The sequence below is a fragment of the Aulonocara stuartgranti genome, assembly GCF_965226115.1.
Source record: "Aulonocara stuartgranti genome assembly, chromosome: 20".
In the NCBI taxonomy this organism is placed as follows: domain Eukaryota; kingdom Metazoa; phylum Chordata; class Actinopteri; order Cichliformes; family Cichlidae; genus Aulonocara; species Aulonocara stuartgranti.
Window position 1 is genome coordinate 23,822,953 of NC_138956.1, and position 23,792 is coordinate 23,846,744.

The window sequence follows — 23,792 nt, forward strand, 5'->3', positions numbered from 1 at the left end:
GTCTTATTTGTTGCACCCGAACAGAACATTCTAGTCCCTCGGCTGGCCGTGCACACACATGCGCATGCAGGCAGGTTTGGAGAGACGAGCGCAAACTGTAAAAAGAATAAAAACGGAATGAAGCTCAAATTGCATCACGTCCTCATTATTATCCATCTCATTCTGCATGTGTTAAATGAGAAATTCTGTTTTATAGCCCCAAAGAACTGTCTGACTTCCGAGGATTTCCATTCTCAAAGGCATGGAAAAGTACGAGCTAAAAGGAATATTCTGTTGTTTCATTCTGTTTTATGCTGCTGTTGTTTTTTTAATTCTGTATCATGAAAGTTATTTGAAATCATGGAAATTTTTATATTCTAATGGTAAAAACCTTTAAAAGCAACGCTGTTGTTGCTCTTGCTTTTCGGTGTCTTTTTCGGCAGGCTAGATGTGCTCTGACAAATCAATTACAAGTCACAAATACTATTCAGAGTGACATTTGTCATTTCCAGAACAGGGTTGAGCTTGCCAGACAGTTAATCTGCTGAGAAAAGCTGAGAAGACTTGTGAAGCAGGAGATAGCCACCTCTGGACTGACAGCCTATCTCAGCTTTGTCTGTTTGCACATATGTCATCGCTATCTCCATTTTTATATATATATATATATATATATATATATAAAAAAAAAACACCCAGCACGCCCCTGCGGGCGGTTTATCCTTCAAGCTCGGGTCCTCTACCAGAGGCCTGGGAGCTTGAGGGTCCTGCGCAGTATCTTAGCTGTTCCCAGGACTGCGCTCTTCTGGACAGAGATTTCCGATGTTGTTCCTGGGATCTGCTGGAGCCACTCGCCTAGCTTGGGAGTCACCGCACCTAGTGCTCCGATTACCACGGGGACCACCGTTACCTTCACCCTCCACATCCTCTCGAGCTCTTCTCTGAGCCCTTGGTATTTCTCCAGCTTCTCGTGTTCCTTCTTCCTGATATTGCTGTCATTCGGAACCGCTACATCGATCACTACGGCCGTCTTCTTCTGTTTGTCTACCACCACTATGTCCGGTTGGTTAGCCACCACCATTTTGTCCGTCTGTATCTGGAAGTCCCACAGGATCTTAGCTCGGTCATTCTCCACCACCCTTGGGGGCATCTCCCATTTTGACCTCGGGACTTCTAGGTTATACTCGGCACAGATGTTCCTGTACACTATGCCGGCCACTTGGTTATGGCGTTCCATGTATGCCTTGCCTGCTAGCATCTTGCACCCTGCTGTTATGTGCTGGATTGTCTCTGGGGCATCTTTACACAGCCTGCACCTGGGGTCTTGCCTGGTGTGATAGACCCCAGCCTCTATGGATCTTGTACTCAGAGCTTGTTCTTGTGCTGCCATGATTAGTGCCTCTGTGCTGTCTTTCAGTCCAGCTTTGTCCAGCCACTGGTAGGATTTCTGGATATCAGCCACCTCCTCTATCTGCCGGTGGTACATACCGTGCAGGGGCCTGTCCTTCCATGATGGTTCCTCGTCTCCCTCCTCTTTCTTGGGTTTCTGCTGCCTGAGGTATTCACTGAGCACTCGGTCAGTTGGGGCCATCTTCCTAATGTATTCTTGGATGTTCGTTGTCTCATCCTGGACTGTGGTGCTGACACTCACCAGTCCCCGGCCCCCTTCCTTCCGCTTAGCGTACAGCCTCAGGGTGCTGGACTTGGGGTGAAACCCTCCATGCATGGTAAGGAGCTTTCTTGTCTTTATGTCAGTGGCTTCTATCTCCTCCTTTGGCCAGCCTATTACCCCAGCAGGGTACCTGATCACGGGCAGGGCGTACGTGTTGATGGCCCGGATCTTGTTCTTACCATTCAGCTGACTCCTCAGGACTTGCCTGACCCTCTGCAGGTACTTGGTGGTTGCAGCTTTTCTAGCGGCCTCTTCATGGTTCCCATTCGCCTGTGGGATCCCCAAGTACTTGTAACTGTCCTCTATGTCTGCAATGTTGCCTTCTGGTAGTTCAATCCCCTCAGTTCTGACTACCTTCCCTCTCTTTGTTACCATCCGACTACACTTCTCCAGTCCGAACGACATTCCAATGTCATTGCTGTATAGCCTGGTAGTGTGGATCAGTGAATCGATGTCTCGTTCACTCTTGGCATACAGCTTGATGTCATCCATGTACAGGAGGTGGCTGACAACTGCTCCGTTCTGTAGTCGGTATCCGTAAAACCAGCTGTTCTCCACAGAATATATATATATATATATATATATATATATGTATATATATATATATATATATATATATATATATATATATATATATATATATTACAGCTTTTGTATACTACACCAGGGAAACCTAACGTACAGCTACACAAGCAATTGCTGTCAGCAAGACACTGATTTGATCGTTGACTAAATGTCCCGGGTACATTTCCCACAATCCTCATCTTTGTTTATATACATGCACACGCATACACAAAGTCACGCAAGCATTCTTTTCAAAAAATGAAATTAATTAATTATTTGACTAAGCTCTTTAACGGAATGTTACATGGAGCAGGAGATATATGATTCTCATTTTTAATAATCTGTGTTAGAAAAAAAAAAGAGGGGAGCACCCCAGACTGTGATTCATTTCAGTTCCTGGGGCACAATTCTATCTGCTCTTGTTTACTTTGTGCAACCATGATAGTATCTGGACAGAAGGCGGACTTAATTGTTCAAGTGTGGCCTGTAATTCTTTTGGTTCCTGAGATCTAGTGAAAGGACAATTTAAGAATGAATGAGAGCATGTGTCTGTAGTTAATCTCTGTTCACATCATATAGTTGTAAGAGAAAAGGCACGTTCGGTGAACATAAAGCACCTTGAAAGATAAAAAGCAGGCAGTTACTTTATCTATTGCAAGGTAGAAATATATTTTATATTTTTACCTTGCAATTCTGTATTTTATATCTCTTAAGGTATTTACAGGTACGGGGGGGGGGGGGGGGGGGGGGGGTTACAAGGTCATTTACAAGAAATTTGAAGTTCATCAATCTACAGTGAGAAATGATTCTGATGATGATAAGAGAAACACACTTGTCAGTTTTGTTACAGGAGGGAACATCTCAGAATTCACTTGGAAATCAGACTGAGAACCTGAGAAGTTGTAAGAATTAATCCAAGAATTACATCTCTACAGGCATTAGCATGCTAAATGCTAAAGTTCATGATTGTACAATTAGAAAAAGACTGCACTATTATGGCTTCTTTGGTGGGGGTGTCAGGCGAAAGCCTCTTTTCTGTAAAAACAGCACAGCAGCACAGCTTAGGTTTCCAAAGTTACATCTGAACAAACTAAAAGACGTCTGGAACAATGTCCTTTGGCCAGATGAAACCAGAGTGGAGATGTTTGGTCATAATGCAGAATTTGGCTAAAACTAAACATAGTATATCAGCACAAACACATCATAGCAGCTGTCGAGCACTTTGTTTGTTTTGCAGGAACAGGACCTGATCATCCTGCAGTCACTGAGTCAACCATAAATTCCCCTGTATACCAAAGTATTCTTGAGTCAAATGTGGGGCCATCTGTCGAACAATGACAGAACAATGATCCCGAGCACACCAGCAAATCTCCAGCAGAATGCATGAAAAAGGAAAGAATCAAGGTGTTGCAATGGCCCAGTAAACATCCAGACCTCAACCTGATTGAAATGCTGAGGTGGGACTGAAAGAAAGCTGTACATAAACAATCGCCCACAAACCTCAAGTAATTGAAGCAAAGTTGTAAAAAAATCCAGCTCCAGAAGTCCTCTACAACAATGAGACTGATAAACTCATGCAGAACATACTAACTTGAAGTAACTTTTAAGTTATTGATAATTTATTGAATGAAGTCAGTCTTTTTTATATGACTGTACGGTATGTTTTTACAAATTACATTTTAATATATATAGTGTATGGTGACCGTTTGGATTTTTTCTTTGGTATGCGTACTGCATTGACACTAAAAAATAATCAATAGAAAATAACCAGATACGAGATGAATGTGTAAGTGATATTCTCTTTGGCACAATATCACACACACACACACACACACACACAAAAGCAGTGAGCTCACTCAACCCCCTGCCATGTTCTGATTTAAGAGTAAATGCAGCACCATGTTCCCCATAGCGATAGTGATGGGTAGCACTGTGCCTGCTGCTGCGCACTCCTCGTCTCTCAACACCAAATTCAGGGTTTAACTGGGGTGGACTTGGGGGCAGTGATAGAGGGGAGTAGGGGAATCATAGGCTCTTCCATCATCTGGTTTACCTCTCAGCATCTCTCTGCCAGCTTCTCACTCTGAATAATGATGCTCTTCTCCCTCCCTCTGATTATACTCCCCACACAGTAACCAGCTGACAGACCACACATCTCTTCCTCTCCCCTGCAACACTCTGCCACTTATTCAGTGTTGTTTCTGCCCCTTGTCTCTGCGGCTTCCATTTTGTCCATTTCAGAGTTAATCTCAATCATATTGAAATACCTAACATATAATAGGACCATCATCAGATAATAGAAGGTGGACAAGAGTTCAGAATAATCTTCCCCGTGATGTATTAAAAATGTATTATACGCACCTCACCGACGCAACTTGATGCTCCGCCTTGTGTTGCTTTTCCACAGCACTGCAACCAGCCTAACCCTCACACTCTCCTCCCTGAACCCTCGTCCCCTCCAGCAGTCGGGTTTTTACAAGAGATGGCTGTTTTGAACCTTTGTCTGGGCTCATTTTTAATTTATCAGCTGCTATTTGTATGAGGTAGAGGTAGGAGTTTGATTCTATTCCTGGTGTATAGCCGTGTCCAGCAGGTTTTTCAGTGATAGCTCTATTCTGTACTACCAAGTGTTTCCAAGTCTTCCGATGGAATCCAGGAGGGCCTGATTATCTTGCTTTCTCACTGCAGCCATAGGAAACTCACTTACTGATTCCATGAGCTATTAACTAATGGTTGATAGCTCCAGCTTGTTGCTACTTGTGTTTCTAAGTTTTGCTTAAAAATGTTAAATCCTTTTTAGTAACACACCTCATTGACACAAACACTTTTTCTTTGTTTAAGTGCTTTTTGTCTAACATTCCCACACGTTACATCAGAAATCAAATTGCAGTTAGTGTCTTTCACAAGGATGCAGACTGCAGAAGACAGGGATCGAACCAACAACCTTTCAGTTAGGTAGATGACCTGCTCTACCTCCTGAGCTAAAGCCACCAAGTGAACAATGTTAAAGGATCATCTTTATGTTTTGTGTTACATTGTAACTCTTTGCATTCAAGATAATCATATATAGTTGCTAAGCTTATGCTGTCCTTCATTGTCTGTATTTTCTTCATCCTATTATTTCCACATCTTAATCATGTCGGTTGATTGGTCTTAGGGCAGGGGTAATTACAGCTTTATGTTGTAGCAACGGTTTTAACCAATTATCAAAAGTACAATAATTACTTTTTCTCCCTAAAAGTCTACTACATCAGAGCCTCGTTTAAAATCTGTTTCTTTCAGATTTATTAACAAAATGTGAGTATTTGAGAGTTGACTTCACATGATACTAAATATAATATGCTATCAAGATAATAAAAGCACATAGCTCCAGTCAAATAGCAGTACTCTCCCAGTTACAAATAACTAACTCATTATTTGGAAACTGCGACGATCTCTAATGTGAGAAATACCATTATGATTTTATTTCTTACCTCACTTGCACTATTACTTTCAAATGTTAGCCAGTGGTATTTTTTTTACTGTTTATTACACAAGTATCTCAGACTATGAAAATAAATAGCGATTTGGTTGATATTTTTTGATTCTTTCGTCCCTTTCTCTTCCCACACAGCCTTAAATGTAAAAAAAAATGTGCCGTTTTCATCTTTTGATCAATGATTGAACGAAAGCCTTTAAACTTTCAGCTCCCTGTGAGTGTCTTTTGACTCGAGCCTTAGTGCGTATGCGTTTTTGTCCATGCTGTTACACTGCACTTTTGTGTATGTGGAAGCTGTTCGAAGCAGTTTGTATTGCACCCAGTAATTATAGAATGAATATACACTCATTATGGTAGGAACCGCATTAACACACTGTGAAGGGAAAAGACGCATTAAGTTAGGAAAATACAAAACAACAAATGACCACACAAATAACGCTGCTACGGCTCTTTATTCTGTTATTCAATGGAGCCATTTAAGTGTGAAAAACCAATTCAGTATGATTGGAGACTTAATTTTCCACTGTTATTTTATTTATAATGGACTTTGGAAAAATGTTTTAACTTATATCACTATTGCAGTAACCTCTGAGAATGTTTGAAACGGCTTGCACTGAACAGCGTCCACAGCAATGTATGATTTATTTGTTTTTCTGGTTTTTGCCTATTTAAAGGCCTTATATGAATTAAATATACTGGACTTCAGGCACCATAAGGAGAGGGTAGGAAGGTGTTGGAAAGTCTGTACTGTTTGGGACCCACAATCATCCTTTTGACTGCATCTGCATCTTTTCCCTGATCAAATATCTTTTGGAAGTGTGTTTCCCTTGTCTCTAATAGAATTTAGAAATTTGTAGACACTTTCTTAAGAAACCCAGGCTTATGTTGTATTGAGAGAAAGCCCTCTAATGACATGCACATAAAAAAGAGCGGTCTGGAGCAGAAGGAAACATGTATAAAAAGGAAGGGTTATGTGTGCGATATTCATGAAATGAAGATTTGGAGGACAGCAGGCAGGAGTCACACTCTAACAAAGCTTTTTCTGAAAGCATGACCTCCTATAATCTGAAGCATTTGGGACCAAATGTCATCTCACATTGTCTGCTGATATACACATGACTGGCAATCGCTTTAACCGCAAGTGATGTATGCTGCAGAATTGAGTGATTTTATTTTAATCACTCAAGGATTAACAAACATTCTTGAATATGCTTTTATTATAACTCGGCTGAATGAATGGTGTAGCTGCGTTCAGTACCACTATAAACAGAAAACAAGTGCTGGCAGTTGAATGTTCGAAGTGCGTCATTCAGTTCCAATTATAGTGTCAGAAGCCTGCGGGCAACAGTCATGTAAGAAAAGGAAAGTGATTTACAGCACCGATACAATGCAAAGTTGCGTCTCAGAGGGAAGATATGCAGACAGGGCCTGAGGCTGGTTGACCCCAGGATTGGGTCATTAGATCCGAACCAGTCAGAGAAAATTTAACGGAACTAATAATGACGGAGCCTGCTGACCTCAAGCCCTCAGCCTTGCAAGCAAGAGCAAGAGAAATGACTTAGCTTTGACTCAAATGGTCAGCCATGGAGAATCTTTCTATGAACGAGCCAGCTTCCTAATGAGCAGCCTAATGAAGCACTGACAGGACTTTTGTCTTTCACTGTGCTGTTGTGCAGGCAGTGATCGTTTGTGACAGAGGGAGAAGATCCAATGACTCAGGGAGAGATTTAGCAAAAAAAAACAAAACTGTGTGATTTATTGAACAATAAACTTCTTTATCCTGGCATTGTTGTTGGTATTAAACAGCTCTCATGATGTGAAATCTGAGTCAATCACTGAAAATGATATATGCCTATCAGACAGGCACATTGTGCAATTGTCAAATGCAATGGAGTCATTCCCATCCCTGCTGACACTGTTGCTGTGCTCTGTTGTTACTGATCTAATTATCTGTTCCGAAAGCTTAACACTTTATGATTCGTCTCCCATCTTATCATTTTTTGGTCCTTTCCCCCTTTTGGTAGGTTGCGTGACTGTACCATTAAGTTTGTCTTTACTGGTTTAGATGTCACTAAGCATCTGTTGGATATTTGATGCACAGCATGGGTGTTTGCAGCCACAAATCAAGTTCCAGCAGGACTTAAAATAAATGGGGCTCAATCTAACCCGTGGAGAACACATTTAATATTTGCAGTGTTTGTTTGTTTGTCTGATGTTAAACAGCAGTGATAATTAGTACCAGTCATTGCTTTGATGGTTTCATTTAGTTTTTTTTTTTTCCAATTTAAATCGCAGTCTAATAGGAAAATGCAGTTTTCACTCTTTTTTTTCCTCCCCTGTGATCGAAGCCAGCTCGCCAGGGTCCACATATTAAACCAAACTGGAAAAAAAAAATCTGCCTTAAATTCTTCTTCAAATGCTCTAGGAGGGAAACATTTTTCTTTCCTATAATTGTTGCAGTCTTCCTCAACTGTGGGGTAGTTGGAGAGAAACGTTTGAGGTTTTTGACCACTGACGCTCTTAACACATTGTGGAAGTTCTCTTAGCCTGTTAGCTGTGTTTGTACGGATCAAACAACAGAGCTTTTCTCCTTCTGTCTTTCTAGTCTGTGGCAGATACCAGTAGGTTTAAACCACAAACAGTCAGTACTCCTAGCCTCTCTTTTGTCATAGCGTGATGACCAGATGTCCCTGTTTCCCATGGCCTCTTTTTAACCACAAAGTAAAATTAGTTTTTGCACAGCAAGAAAGACTCGACAGCAGAGCCTGCCAGCTGATATCTCGATGATCCTTTATGTTTTTTGACCGACAGAGAGGTCTGGCTTCTCGTGCTATTGTCTTCGTATCACTCTTTTTCGACTAGCTTGCATGCTAGCATGTTGATTCCACAATAAATATCTTTTCAAGGCAGAGATTGAGGAAAAATAAGGAAAAGAGTAAAGGAAATAGAAGATCAAAGTAAATATATGACTGCTAATGCTTTAACAACAACTGTTCAGCATGCATATGAACCCCCGACTAGGTGCAACATGCTATTACATTTTTATGAAGTAACTCCAGACGTGTGGTATTTTTCAAAATGAAAAAAAAAAGAGCAATAGCTTTTGCCTCCACTGAATAAATCCCAGTAGGGTATGATGTTTAAAAGATAAAACTGGGAAATTGGGCATGCTTGTGATCATAGAAATAGCTTTCAAGATTAGGATGTTTATTGTGACATCGACTGCCTTTCCTTCAAGGCACAGTCCCGCTCACACACTGGGCACAGCTGTTGTCTCTCTGCCTGTATTGTCTGTTATTTGTATGTATACACAGTTATATTAGGGTTGATTGGCTATATATATGTGCATATAAATTCATTTGCCAAGAAATTGAGCTTTAGGCCAGGTCTGACAAAAAAGTGTCATTATCTTAGCGTTAGCGCCTGCCCACGCTTTGCCTCTCATTCATTTCACAGCTAGCCCGCTGACCCCAGAGGGGGAGCCAGATCATGTGGGCGAAAGCACAATCTGAAGAGAGGTCTCTTTATTTGTGATTCTACTGATTCCTTCTTCTTTCCCTTTTCTCTCCCCACTAGCCCTCATCTTGTGCTCCCACATGGTATACCAAAATGAACAATGCCATTATTAGGTCTCATGCTAGCACTGAAAGTGCAAGGGAGAGATAACGAATTTAGATGACAGAAGGATCACCTACTAGCTGAGTCAAGAGTTGGTGCACAAGCACCAACGCATCACATTTTTCTTAATAATGTGACGTGTTAGCTATTTATTCTTTTGCACTCTTTTACTTTAAAAATCAAGGTTGCCTCCATACAGCCTTACTCAAATTGGTTTATAAACTGAATCATCAAAAGAAAACACTATAAATGCATTCACACCAACGGAAGAGCATCCTAAATGTGAGTGGACATACTCAGCGAGGCGAGTCTAGTGGAGTGATTGTCGCCAGAGTGTCAGCGGAGTAAGCGTGGGCAGGAATGAGAAAGGACAGGGCACAGCGGTGGCAGCCCTTTAAATCCAGCTGTGAAGTCTGAATCATTTGCTTTTTAATGGCAATCATAACTCATTGTGCAGTTGTAATGTGTTCCACATTAACAGTGTGGGAGCTGGCTGTGGTTCATCTGTGCCTAATGCTCTATAGCTACAGGCTAAGAGCTCTCATCAAACACTGTTCAACCATCATTTCCTCCTCTTAAAGTCTTTTGTTTACTTTGTGCACTCCTCACACCCACACTGCAACAAACTTTGAAAGGCCCAAGACTCCTCTCACGGTGTATGGTTTTTGCTTCAGGTCTCTTGAGATCATGGTTACCTATATATATAGCCATTAGGGGTTATATTTGCTCATTATTTTGTGAAAGCAGTGCAGGAAAGTCTCACTTGTCAGGAAGAAGAGCACCTTCTAATGCTAATGAGGTGATCCTGTGGCCATCTCTATAGGCCGTATCCCTCGAAGATGTCAGTCCAGGTATAAACCTTTATGCTTTTACTCTGGAGCCGTCCAACGTCTAGGAATAGAAGCAGCACAGGTGAGACTTGGCAACCAGAAAATACAGAGAATTATGTTTGTGTCAAAGGTTTGATAGATAATGATAGATATGTCTGAATAGAGATATTGGCACACACAGATTGAGCCTTGACCTTGACACTATGCATACAGGAACACACGGGTGAAGCAATGGCTGATAAGACCTTTAAATATTTTCATTCCTCTGTTCTCTCCTCATACTTCCTGTCCTCGTTCAAGCAAATGGCATCTGCACACACACAGATACAAAAACAGCATTATGTCTCTTTTAATTATTACAGCCATTAGTGGTGCTGGACACTTTCCATGATTTCAGTTTAATATATATTGAAACTGTTTGTGAAGACCATAGGTGGCGTGCAATGACACACACATACATAACGGGTGAATAAAAATCTGAAACGGGTAAATAGAAATACACATCTTTACTCTGACCATGTTTCACCCACACCAACCCCATTACCCATTTCATTCCTCCCCCCAGGGGTTAAAGAACCACCCGTTCACTCTCTCCATGCTTGTTTGCCCGAAGCGTGCAAGGATTAGCTAAAGCGATTATCACAAGCTTTCGCAGTTTTGTGAAGATGAATCATGGTAATGTTACGCAGAGAAGCGCCTCATGCTTTTCTAAACCCCTCTACTTGGTTTGTGATTCCCAAACTCGTGAGGAGCCAGTTGGCTTTGCCTCACTGAGCCAGGTGCAGGTGAGTCAACTGTAGCCAAATTGGCAACTTATCGCGAATACATATTTGAGTGCACACATGTTTGATCGCACACATCTCTCTTACTCACTCACATGATATACACCCCACAAAGATATATAGACATACAAGTGTATACTATACACCTACTCACAGCACAGCACATAAACTGCATAGCAGGACACTTTGATAGACTTAGATATTTTGCATTCTTTTACATTCTAGGCTTTTAAAACAAGATTAGAGCTTTGTCATGACATGTTTAACTCAATGTTAAATAGAGCTGTCACACACCCTGTGGGGACAACCTGCCTTTGGCAAGTTTTGACTTTGCTACAATGCCTTACATCACTAAAGCATGTTTGCCTAGAGGCTTTCTGACTCCTGGTTGCTGTATGTTTATGTTTAATCTTTTCTATTTAATGTGCTGTGTCCTCAAATGTCCACAATAAATACCACAAATCTTTTTCTGACCTACTTTATAGTTTGCAAAGGTGACGCTTTGGGGCCTTTGTTCTAAATAGCTTCTCTGCCCAGTGCTCATACTTTCGGCTACACGGTAGCACCTCCGCTGCAGATGGTGTGGTGTAATTGTGAATGCCTTTTGCTGTTCTGCAGCCTCCTCCCCTCCACGCCATCTTCCAGGCTGAACAGATGATTATGGCCTCTGGTTTCTTTCACTGGCCCAAAAGGCTCTAGAGGATGTTCTCATTAACAGGACTTGTCAGAGCAACCTGCTAGCGCTGCTCATTTTTATCCCTGTGCACACAAAACATGAACAGACCACACAGAAATACACACACAGAAGTCACACTGATGAAAACTACACTTCCTTCCCTCTGATAGATACATCCCACATGCAGGACATGGCTATTCCAAATGAGCTCCAAGGTTTTAACCTGCTGGATTCCTGCATTAGAGATCACTCCAATGGAGGTTAATGACTAATCGCTTAGAGTGAAAAATTATATATAAATATTTGTTTCCAAAACATATGTGTTTGTGTATTCTGAAGCATTAGTTTTTTTGAGATAGCGAAGCGGGTGAGCTGCTACACTGCTGTCTGTGTTTGTAACTCAGGGAGCCCTTCACTGCCTGCCTGATTCAGCCCTTAGCTTCGAAGTGTTTGTGTGTGTTTGGGAGAGTGTGTAAGTGTTACCTGACAGACTCAGCATATCACTGTGAACCTTATCAACAGTTGCAGTAAAGCATTACTGTATTTCACACTTTCACCCAAAGAAGAGATATTTACACTGTTCAAATACATCACTCACACACATATGGACACGAAAAGACACTTAAACTCGCCGACTTTGTAACTCTTTGGGCTTTGCCTTGTTATTGTTCAGCAGCTTTAAATATATATTTAGACTCTTTTAAAACCTGAGTCTGGGGAACACTCATTCAGTAGTACTAAATAATGAAAAACATCATGTTACTATTGATAGCGTCTCTCTTCTTTAACTTGCTCTGTAGCGCTGTTTATACATGTATATGCAATTCTTATGCACTTACACATTAGCAAGAAAGCTGTTTTTTACAGACTGAATTAATGATTCAGTGCAGTTGCACGCTGTATTACATTTAGAGGCAATGTTTTGTGAATGGAAAAACCATTTTATTTATAAAGGATTTGATTCCAAACTCTTATTTGAGGTTAGGTTTACACAATAACACAGTTTGGTTAATCTCCAAGGAAACTTTCATCTTTCCCTAACTGTAAATTTAAACATTTTTTTCTCAAGTCACACTGTTTTTCTATGAAGGTAGGCCACAATTGTTCCTTAATCTAAAAGAAGCGCGTGAGTGCCTAAATGAGAACAAAAAACCTGAATAATGCTATAGTCGTGTTCATTACGAGTCTGCGATTTGCCAAATACATGAATTTACATCATTTCTTTTAAAAAGTTATGAATTTGCTGTAGCAGTGCCTACAGAAAAGGCAAATCAGACAGTCACATCGACACAAACTGTACGCAGCATCTTTCCAAAGACCAGGATCTCAGGTCAGGTTTCTAAGAGTAACAGGTTTTACACATTCATACTTCTTCTGCTGCAGTCACACTAGAGAAAATAGTGTCAAGAGGCATGGCACAAACAGAATTACTGCAACCATATGCAATAAACTTGCACTCTTATTGCCTTTGAAATGGTTGCCTCAAAGACGGGGACCAGCTCTATGACCGTTCGCAGTCAGTTGCCCTCTCCAGAGTGAATTTGGTGCCACAAGATGGCTATAAAACATCAATATGGACTCAGTCTGCTTTCAGTTTTGTGACTGAAAGGGGTCAAGTTGGTAATTACATGCAATCTGTTAGTCATAACACGGCAATTAACTGTGATAAGTTGGCAAAAATCGCACATCTGTTGCCGTTTGAATACACCGAAATTCACATGAACTACTTGCATTCAGAATCCAGCCAGAATCTCGCAGAGGTTCAGAAACAGAAACATTAAAATAGAAACTGTAAACCCCCCACAAGTAGTGACTTAGTTGCTGCATATGGTTGCCTAGTAAACTTTCTCTTATATCAGGATAAAACCAGAATACAACCAGCTACCAGTTGAGTCAAGTCCTCTATTACAAGGATATGCGTCACAGCACAAGCTGACTTAGAATATTGTGTAAAGCTAACTTAAAGCTCCACGGTAACTCTTGACAATTGATGTTGTATTTCTGTAGCATTCACATTTTCTTTTACTTGTTTTTGAAGTCATGTAACAGATTTGGCCATTTCTTGAACTTTTAGCTCAGCTCCTATCTCAGTGAAACTTCAGAACCACTAATTGCATGGGTCAACCATCATAGTCCACCATCAGCCCCCGGATTTCAGGGATCACAGCCCGATGGCTATGTTTCAAGTGAAAAAAAGAAGTTATATAGCCTCTTACTTCTAAAAAAAAAACGTGTTCCTTTATTCTCTATACAGATTGTGTAATTACATGTATGTTTTTCACGGTTTAAATGCTAGAGGGAGTTCTCTGGTTAATGCTCTGACCTCTAAAATTGGAAAACAGAATCTTTTCTTAACGTTTTGATGGAGAGATGATGATTAGATTTGATAATACAGCCTGTATTTCCTCCAGCATTCGGGAAAAGCAATTTTGTGCTGTTTGCTTCCTTGGGGAAGCTTGAGAAAACAATATGAAAATGATTTCTTTTCTTTACAACAAGTATATTTGATGCTTGCAGGCAAACACCAAAATAAAAGCAAAGTTGAAGTCTCTGGGTTTTTTTTTTTTATGTAGTTAGCTGCCCTTTTTATTGTAGTGGTATCGGCATTTGTCCTCATGTTTCCCCATGTGACAGAAAATATGAAGAGATGCAGGCATCTTTTGAATTGGGACTGGGTAGATATAAGATAGATATGAGGAATAGAGCCGACAGGACACACACACACACACATAGTTGTGCTGACCTTGAGATTTCTTCAGTCTCGGTGGTTACAGAGGAAGGACCAAGCAGAAGAGTTGGAATAAGGTGAACAAAATTAGAATGCAAAGAAAAAGCCAACAGACACCAAGTTGATGCCAACCGATGACAGCAGCTGTCACTCTCAGACAGACACTTGCCACACTTGCTTTATCTTATTTCAGCCTCCTGCAACTACATTCTTCTTGAAGACAAGCATGCAAATCCTTCACTCAGTCTGTCAACTGCATGCTTCTGTTAAGACCTGCGGACAGACTGTATCAGATCTCTTGATGCAGGACTTTAGGTCTTGCAGTTGTAAATTGTGATACAAAATCTGGGCCAAGTCTCCAGGGAATGATAGCCTGTACTGTACACATCAAAACCATCACTGAATTTTGTTGGCTATCGATCCAGAAAACGCATTGTACCACAACCACAGAAAGACAGGGTAAAAGGCCAAGCGACTGCTGTGAAGGAACGACAAGAGTGCACGGACATGAGCTGTGGTTTGCTGTGTAGCAAAAAGCCTGCTATTTGACTGCATTAACTGCGGCTGTCTCTGTATCTCTGCTCCACCACAGCTTTATTTTGCTTTCCAGTATCCAGCATTGCAAAGAAGGTTGAGAAAATGATGTGCTTACTTTCATTTTGCTGTTGCTTCCTCCAGTCTTTCCTAAGAGCAACTCCTTTTTTCTGCCTGATGCCTTCTTCTTTTTCAATATCTTCTGCCTTCATCACCCATAAGTCTATTCTTAATTGCCAAAAACGCTTGATTTTTCTCTCTTGCTTTTTTTGCTACCTTCCATTTCTAATATCTCACCACAAGCACACAATGCAGATCCGAGAAGCTGGGAATTAGGTCCTTAATAAAATGAAGCAAATGTGAGATTTTGTTTTTCATTATAGAGAAATGTACACTTGAGACGTAGCCTTATCTTTTTAACTACAAGACATGTTGTGGATTTTGAAATATTGCTTTTTCTGTGGAAGCCATTTTATTTATTGTGCGTTCCCATATATATTTTGTCTCTTCATTTTTTTTTTAGTTGTACAAGCAGCAACACACTGTGATTGTTTGGAGTTCTCATAGCAGGTCAAGAAACTGTTTAGTTACTTTCCCTTGCTGGGAGAGATGCCTGAGAATTGCTAAAGGCTAATCAAGCACTTCTGTGCCAGTGTACAGGAATACTAATCAGTCATTAGAGAGATGTTGATTAGTCAAAAACAATGTCTTTGTGGTTGCTATCTCTGTAAATATGTGTATGTAAATGTGTCCTTGTGCATTACTGATTTATTAGTCTAAGCAAATATTCACTTTAGCATAATATGCTGGCATAGTACAAATCAGAAGAACCCTCAAGATATATGTAGAACCTTCGCACAATTATAAATAATAACCCCCTTTGTTAAAGTCTGCATCATAGAGGCAGTTTTACTAAAAGTTCTCTCCTCTATAATTTAGCAAAATATTAACTAAGCCCTCAAAACATAACCCTCACTACGGCCCTGAACTATATGAAGTTGATTGTTCATCTATACACTGTAAATCAGAAAGTGCAAATTTGATAGACAAAATCGAACTAGGGCAAATATATTCTCACTTTTTCAGTCTGTAATCAGTCAGGAGTGTGCAAACCAAGTCTCCAGCAGCTCAGATCAGCCTGTTAGCATTACTTGAATGCTTTCCATGACTAACCAGCTACAGTGGCAGCAGCACTCCCTTGATTAGCCATCCAGCAGTTTCTCTGAAAACTGCTGAACAGGAAAAGGGGCTAGTTTAGATGGTCAAGGAGAACAGTTAATTTATTTTATGATATATTTTTCTTGGACTCATTCATCGTGAATTTTGGCTTCAAGCAAAACATATGCAGAAAGGGCCACTTTCATCCAAATGAAGTATTTATAGGAAATTGACTATACTTTATTGCAAGACGTTTTTCATAAACCATACTGAAAAACAAGTCAGCTAAATAACATGCATAAACAGCATCAAACTGCCCATGCACAGCCGCTTTTAATTGGTGTTTAACCTTTCCTGACAGAAAAGCTTTCCCCTCCTCGCTGTGTGACAAATTTACTCTGCAGTGTGCATCCCTATTCGCATATATCCATATCATAGTCACATAACCTTGTTATCTAGAAAGTTTGGATGCTGTATAAAGCTAAAAGAAACGTATAATTCAAACTATATGTTAATTATAAAAAGTAAAATATTAGAACAACAGCAAAGAGACACAATGATGACCTGAGAGTTGTTGTTTTTTTGGTTTGGGGGGGTTTGTTTAGTTGTTTTTTTTAACTCTTCATATTCAGTTTGATGTTTTTACCACTGTGTTGCATCACACTGTAACCATTTGGTAATGAAGGAAACCACCTACTGTTATAGTGAAAGTTAAATCTTTTCCTGCAATTGCTTCATAAAGATCTAACCGTAACCCTGCTGCTCGAGATTTATGAGTGTTATTTTCCCTTTCAGATGTTGGCAACAGGTGACAGTGATGTAAATTGTGCATGATAATATTTTGCATTATCTTTCTTACATGAAACATGCCTGACCTGAAAAAGGCACCCTTTGATTGGCTGAATATATTGCTCAAAATGCTCTATATGTAATTCAGCATTAGTGCTACCCTCACAAATGTACTCACAGCACACTCACACTAATGCTCCCCCATGCCATTATGAACAGTTTGTCCATGCAGCCTCTTACAGAGTGTTGAGCAGATTCAAAATGAACATACATATATATATATTTAAACCGTTAAACTTCGGATTTACAGTGTCTAATATGGTTACCATTTAACATTTTATTTATTTCATTTTTTTGTACTGCTTTTAATCATATTTCACCTAGGATGACCCTTTTTTTAATGATATTTTTAGCATTGTATTAAACGCTGTGTTTTTGTCCTCCCTTTCATGTAAGCCCTCCCTCGTTCTTTCAGTTAAAATTTAACAGCAAAAACAGAAGAGGTGTTTCGGGGTAAAGCTCTGTCTACAGCCTAATATCTCATGCTGACATTTTGGATTTTCACTCAGAGAAAGCGTAGCGGTGAAGTAAAGTGTATCAGTGTTCAACCAAACAAAACACAGAGTAAAGCTGCTTAATTTTACACAAGACACCACAGGCCATCCATATCAGGACACCCAAAACTCTACATTCACTTTATGGTAGACAGTTTGATGCAGTGGAACTGTGGTCTGTATAAGCAAGGCTTGGAAAGTTAAGAGAAACAACAAAGTTGCATGACTGAAATTTAAAATGAGAACCCATCTCAGTGTTCGAAATGGAAATTAAAAGAATGGAAGTTCACTTTTTCCCCCCTCATTTTCATACAGAATCAACACTACTCTATATATACTGATTTTAACGCAAAAGATTTTTTTCCCTTGAAAATATGTACGTCCTCCCAACCAAAGACAGTCTCTTTCTTTGTAGGAGTTTATGAGTGAAATAGTCTCACTCAGTGTTTTTGAATTTGCTATAGTCGCTAAATATGACTGCACTTCATTCTGTGAATTCCTCAGGTGCTTATGTACATAAAATGCACTAAAAGCGTGAAACAGCCAGATTACTGAACCAACACAAGCGGGTTTGGAATGATTCATTAATACAACCAGGTTTGCTTTGATGAATTTTTGATTGATAAGTAGCAGCCAGTTTTGAGTAATTATTCACTTGTTCTTTGTACTGTGTGTTCATCATCTATTTCTTTTCATAAATAATAATAAAAAAAAAAACTTTGAACATTTTTAGTTTGATGTTTTCTGTCAGCATTTTTTCTGAATGGTACAACACAGTTTGAGTCTGTGTCCAGTGCATACTCTCTTTATTTTTGACTGCTTGTGCACTGTGAGCATTTTTTATAGTAGGCGTTGGTCACTACCATCATCCTTTTGAAGGTTATTGTGAAGAATAGAGAGATGAGCCACTGTCCATGATTGGCATCAGTGAATCAGTCTCCCTGATGGGCTTCTAACATAGCTTTAAACAGCCTTCTATCACAAGTTTGTCCTCTTTTTATAATTTATCAGTAGTGGACAGTGGACCTGGCTCTGTTTAGTCAGCCACTGAGGGCCAAGCCCACTGTACAGCCCCACTCTACTCTGATTAGACTGCATACTCCCCGTGGAGACTGTGATCAGCGGCCAGACTCATCTCATCTCTTCATCCAACCTCTTTTCTATATTTCTGAGCTCCATTGCTCTCTCTTTGTCTCATGTTCACTCTCTCTTTCTCTCTTCTTTCATTCTATCCATTGATCCATCTGTCCCGATCTCTCGAGAGGCCAGCCCAATTAACCTGTTTAAACAGCCATCTGAGCATCCCATCCATTCCAATGTGGGTGTGTAACGGGGATCTAGTTCACTGAGCCAGGAGCCCAGTGCAGGCCTCCATCCACTGCCCTCCCCAGTTTCCAGCTCCACCTTACCTCCAAGTTCTTACTCTTTTTCTTCCTCATCGCCATTTTAGACATGTGGTTTCGTTTCTTCAACTGCGTGGCATCCAGTGCAGCTTTTATATACCATACTTACGTTTGCTTTTTTTTCATTTCCATGTTTTTCCTGCACAGTTAATTTCACTGTCACAGTTATTGCCACCTCTACACATTCTTCATCCTTCCCTTCTCCCCTCCCCTCTCACCTTCTTATTGTCACTCCTCAGCTTTCTCCCTGTCCCCTGACTCCATCCCTTTCTCACTTCCCTTTCAACACTTGTCAGCTACTTCCTGCCAGGCTGTCCATAGAACACCACAAGAAGGTCACATCTCTTTTTTTGTGTTTCTCTCCTCCTTGTCCTTGTGTTATTGGAGTGAGATGGAAACTTTAATTAGAAAGGGGGGCGGGGTGGTAGTGGGGTGGGTTGGATGGTGATAACAACCAAGCAACGCACAAAGCTCCATTTACTGTCTTTCACCCTATCATAATGGAGAAATCAATGATTATATTCCTTTCCTGTGTTGGAACGCACTGAGCATGGTAGAATTTGTAACATTTCAGGGGTTGACTGTACACATCGACTAGACGGTGAAGAAGTGCTGTGTTGGCTGTTTAAGACAGACGCACTGGGGTGTCTGTCTTATTTGCCAGATCAATGCTCAAACGGAGCCTACCGCTTTAGACGACTTGTTAATGTGTAGCACTGTGCCGTTGGGCTTCAGTGCTTTGTTGCTGGCCAATTTTTATAATCTCTTTTATAGCGGTATTGACCCAAGTGAGTGAAAGAGGAGCTATGCTATGGAGGTCCGTGTGTGTGTGTGAGCATGCGTATGTTGATGGAGGGGTAAAATTGGCACTGTCGTTTCTTAACTGGTGCAAGAACAAGTCCCTCTGGGTACTCTATCCACACCCTGTCACTCTATTTCCAAATGGGTATGGGTGTAGTTAGTTTGGCTTGTCATTGCTAAGACATGCCAACACTGAGAAAATGCAGGCTTACACATGCATAGGAATGATTTACTCTGACAGCACATGCACTACTATTACTACATACCTTACTGATTTTACTGAACATGAATTTCTGAGACGGTTTATAGCATTCAGGTGTTGTTGCTTTTAAAACATTAGGAAATTAAGATCTGGACTTAACAAGATGTTTGTGAGAAGGAGTTGAGATGGAGACAGATGGCCCACTGTGAAGTAATTGTGGGTGGGTTGATTAATTAATAATTCATTCATTCATTCATATAGATATTTACTGGTAAACAGACAAAAAACATGATATGTAAACTAGACAGATTATGATATTATCTAACCCTGTTTTCTAGCCTTACCGCATTAGTTGACTACGATTTGGTGTGAAGTGAACCCATTATTTCAGCATCACTGTCAGACCATGCAAAAGATGTTTACAAATATTTTCTTACTTTCACATTAAAAAAATCATCATAGCATGGTTAAGTTATTTAATGTCCAGTCAGTCACAGTCTCGGCAGATCAGCTGATCTCAACACCAGGGCTTAGCTGATGACCTTTTAAGCATCCAGCTGGCCAATCTCACATAGAAAACACTAACTGGGTTGATTTAGCTTGTTACAGTGGGGCAAAAAAGTATTTAGTCAGCCACCGATTGTGCAAGTTCCCCCACTTAAAATGATGACAGAGGTCAGTAATTTGCACCAGAGGTACACTTCAACTGTGAGAGACAGAATGTGAAAAAAATCCATGAATTCACATGGTAGGATTTGTAAAGAATTTATTCGTAAATCAGGGTGGAAAATAAGTATTTGGTCACCTCAAACAAGGAAGATCTCTGGCTCTCACAGACCTGTAACGTCTTCTGTAAGAAGCTTTTCTGTCCCCCACTCGTTACCTGTATGAATGGCACCTGTTTGAACTCATCATCTGTATAAAAGACACCTGTCCACAGCCTCAAACAGTCAGACTCCAAACGCCGCCATGGCCAAGACCAAAGAGCTTTCGAAGGACACCAGGAAAAGTATTGTAGACCTGCACCAGACTGGGAAGAGTGAATCTACAATAGGCAAGCAGCTTGGTGTGAAAAAAATCAACTGTGGGAGCAATCATCAGAAAATGGAAGACATACAAGACCACTGAAAATCTCCCTCGATCTGGGGCTCCACGCAAGATCTCATCCCGTGGGGTCAAAATGATCATGAGAACGGTGAGCAAAGATCCCAGAACCACACGGGGGGACCTGGTGAATGACCTGCAGAGAGCTGGGACCAAAGTAACAAAGGTCACCATCAGTAACACACTACAACGGCAGGGAATCAAATCCCGCAGTGCCAGACGTGTTCCGCTGCTGAAGCCAGTGCATGTCCAGGCCCGTCTGAAGTTTGCCAGAGAGCACATGGATGATACAGCAGAGGATTGGGAGAATGTCATGTGGTCAGATGAAACCAAAGTAGAACTTTTTGGTATAAACTCAACTCGTCGTGTTTGGAGGAAGAAGAATACTGAGTTGCATCCCAAGAACACCATACCTACTGTGAAGCATGGGGGTGGAAACATCATGCTATGGGGCTGTTTTTCTGCCAAGGGGACAGGACGACTGATCCGTGTTAAGGACAGAATGAATGGGGCCATGTATCGTGAGATTTTGAGCCAAAACCTCCTTCCATCAGTGAGAACTTTGAAGATGAAACGAGGCTGGGTCTTCCAACATGACAATGATCCAAAACACACCGCCCGGGCAACAAAGGAGTGGCTCCGTAAGAAGCATTTGAAAGTCCTGGAGTGGCCTAGCCAGTCTCCAGACCTCAACCCCATAGAAAATCTGTGGCGGGAGTTGAAAGTCCGTGTTGCTCGGCGACAGCCCCAAAACATCACTGCTCTCGAGAAGATCTGCATGGAGGAATGGGCCAAAATACCAGCTACTGTGTGTGCAAACCTGGTAAAGACCTATAGTAAACGTTTGACCTCTGTTATTGCCAACAAAGGTTATGTTACAAAGTATTGAGTTGTATTTTTGTTATTGACCAAATACTTATTTTCCACCCTGATTTACAAATAAATTCTTTACAAATCCTACCATGTGGATTCATGGATTTTTTTTTCACATTCTGTCTCTCACAGTTGAAGTGTACCTCTGGTGCAAATTACTGACCTCTGTCATCATTTTAAGTGGGGGAACTTGCACAATCGGTGGCTGACTAAATACTTTTTTGCCCCACTGTATGTTTCTTGAACCTCTGCAAGCCACTTTGCAACACATCTCCGCCACGGCTCCTTCTATCATGCTGTGTCTGAGTTAGTCAGTGTCAGATCTTTTGTCACCGATGCTTCCTCTTGTTTTGCTGGCTCTCTTGATGCAAAGATAGCGAGGTTCCAGGACAGAGCCATAATGCCAAATATAAATGCCTACATATGGAAATAACAATCTTCTTTTGATGTCTGTGATCATGCCTAAAATGAAGACTGATACATTCAAAATTTATTTTTGATAGCGAATGCCTTTTAAGTGCTACAGAAGTGCATGCTTTCTTTAATATGGCTTGAAGCACCCCTTGCTGATTATCCCTTTTCTTAGTGTAAAGTATAAGCCTACAGGCCTGTGCCAGCCATAACTGCAATATGGCTGCACTGCTGGCTGTGTGCCTAGTTTATAGAGAGAAGAGACAATAATTGGAGGACACAGAGAGAAGGGGCAACAGACCACCTGCTGCTTGTGTTTTTTTCAGGTGTTCGAATGCTTCACAGATACAAGCACTTAGAAATATAATAAAGCATGCTTTGAATTAGATTTTTGACTTCTCCTCATTGTTAATATATTCAGGCAGTGTTCCAAAACTCTGTTTGCACAGACACATGTTTGCCAACTGGTGTGTTTGTTATCATCCCCATCCCCCAACCCCCAGATGTAATCTTTGGAAATCTGCAAAAAATGATGGTAGAGTAGAAATGACACAGGGTTGGACAAAAAGAGAAAAGTGAATGAGATAAACTGAAAAGACAAGCAAGGCTTTTAGGGAGGGGTGGGGGTTGTTCGGCAATACAAAGAGAGCAATGGTCTGATGATATCCATGATCCAAGGCTTTGTTACCTCTTGTATTGATGTAATCCATCTTCTATATCCTGCCTTTTTCTGTCTACACCAGGACTCTTGTGCAGCTCCTGATACACTCTGTGGACAGTATCGTTTAGAGGCTATTCCCTCTGACTGAGCTCTGAGTGGCCATCTGAACATCCTTAGAGAGGAGGAAACTGGCATGATCACAGGTGTTTTTAGGGCTAGACAGCACAAAAAAGCTGGATTTAATCATAGTTTACACCCTGTAATAGAAACCTTGTTTCAGCTGTTGTAGTGGTTTGGGGGAGAGAGAAAGCCATGAGAAATCTGTGAGTAATGGCATTCAGCTTAAGGTTTCCTTGATATGTTATCTGGACTCTAATCCCTGAGTGGGAAGGCTACAGGTGCTGCGAGGGAGAAAGGAAGTGAGAACGAGAGACTGGTATGGGCTGTGCTCGCTAGTGACTCATCCTGTTATGAACTGCGCAAGAATTTCATTAGAGAGCAAACACAAGAGTGTCCAGGCAACTCTGAAAGCTCCATGGTGAACAGGTTTATGGTGCCATCTTAATTTAACAGAATATGAAGGACACAAACCTCTAGAGGCTTTCTGCGTTAACATCCCTCAGATTACATTACGGTTTGTGTTTCCCGTCTCAGTGCAATACTTTCTGTGTAGCGTAAGCTTCCTTTAATCTTTTTGCCTAATTGGTTAAACTGAATCATAGGTTTAATCAATATTTGGAAAGATGTTGATTTTGTCAGGGAAAGAAGGAGCAAATAAGAAGTGCTAACTGCACTGCAAAAATATTTTTATTTATAACGGCTACAAAAATTACATAACACTCAGGTCAGGTTGTTAGTTTTCTCCACACGCTTACACTGTATTCTCTAATGGAAACCGGCCTTAGAAAAACTATTGAAGCAATGCAAACCCTGTGATTTGCAGGAGTCTGTGAAATATGCTATCAAGCCAAGCCATAT

At 40.8% G+C, this 23,792-nt stretch overlaps 1 protein-coding gene across 1 annotated transcript in view; it reads left to right on the forward strand.

The window, feature by feature from the left end:
• LOC309697354 (cadherin-4-like) overlaps nucleotides 1-23,792 on the forward strand; it is a 255,100-nt gene that overhangs the window by 140,231 nt on the left and 91,077 nt on the right. The gene's annotated exons all lie outside the window — the stretch shown is intronic.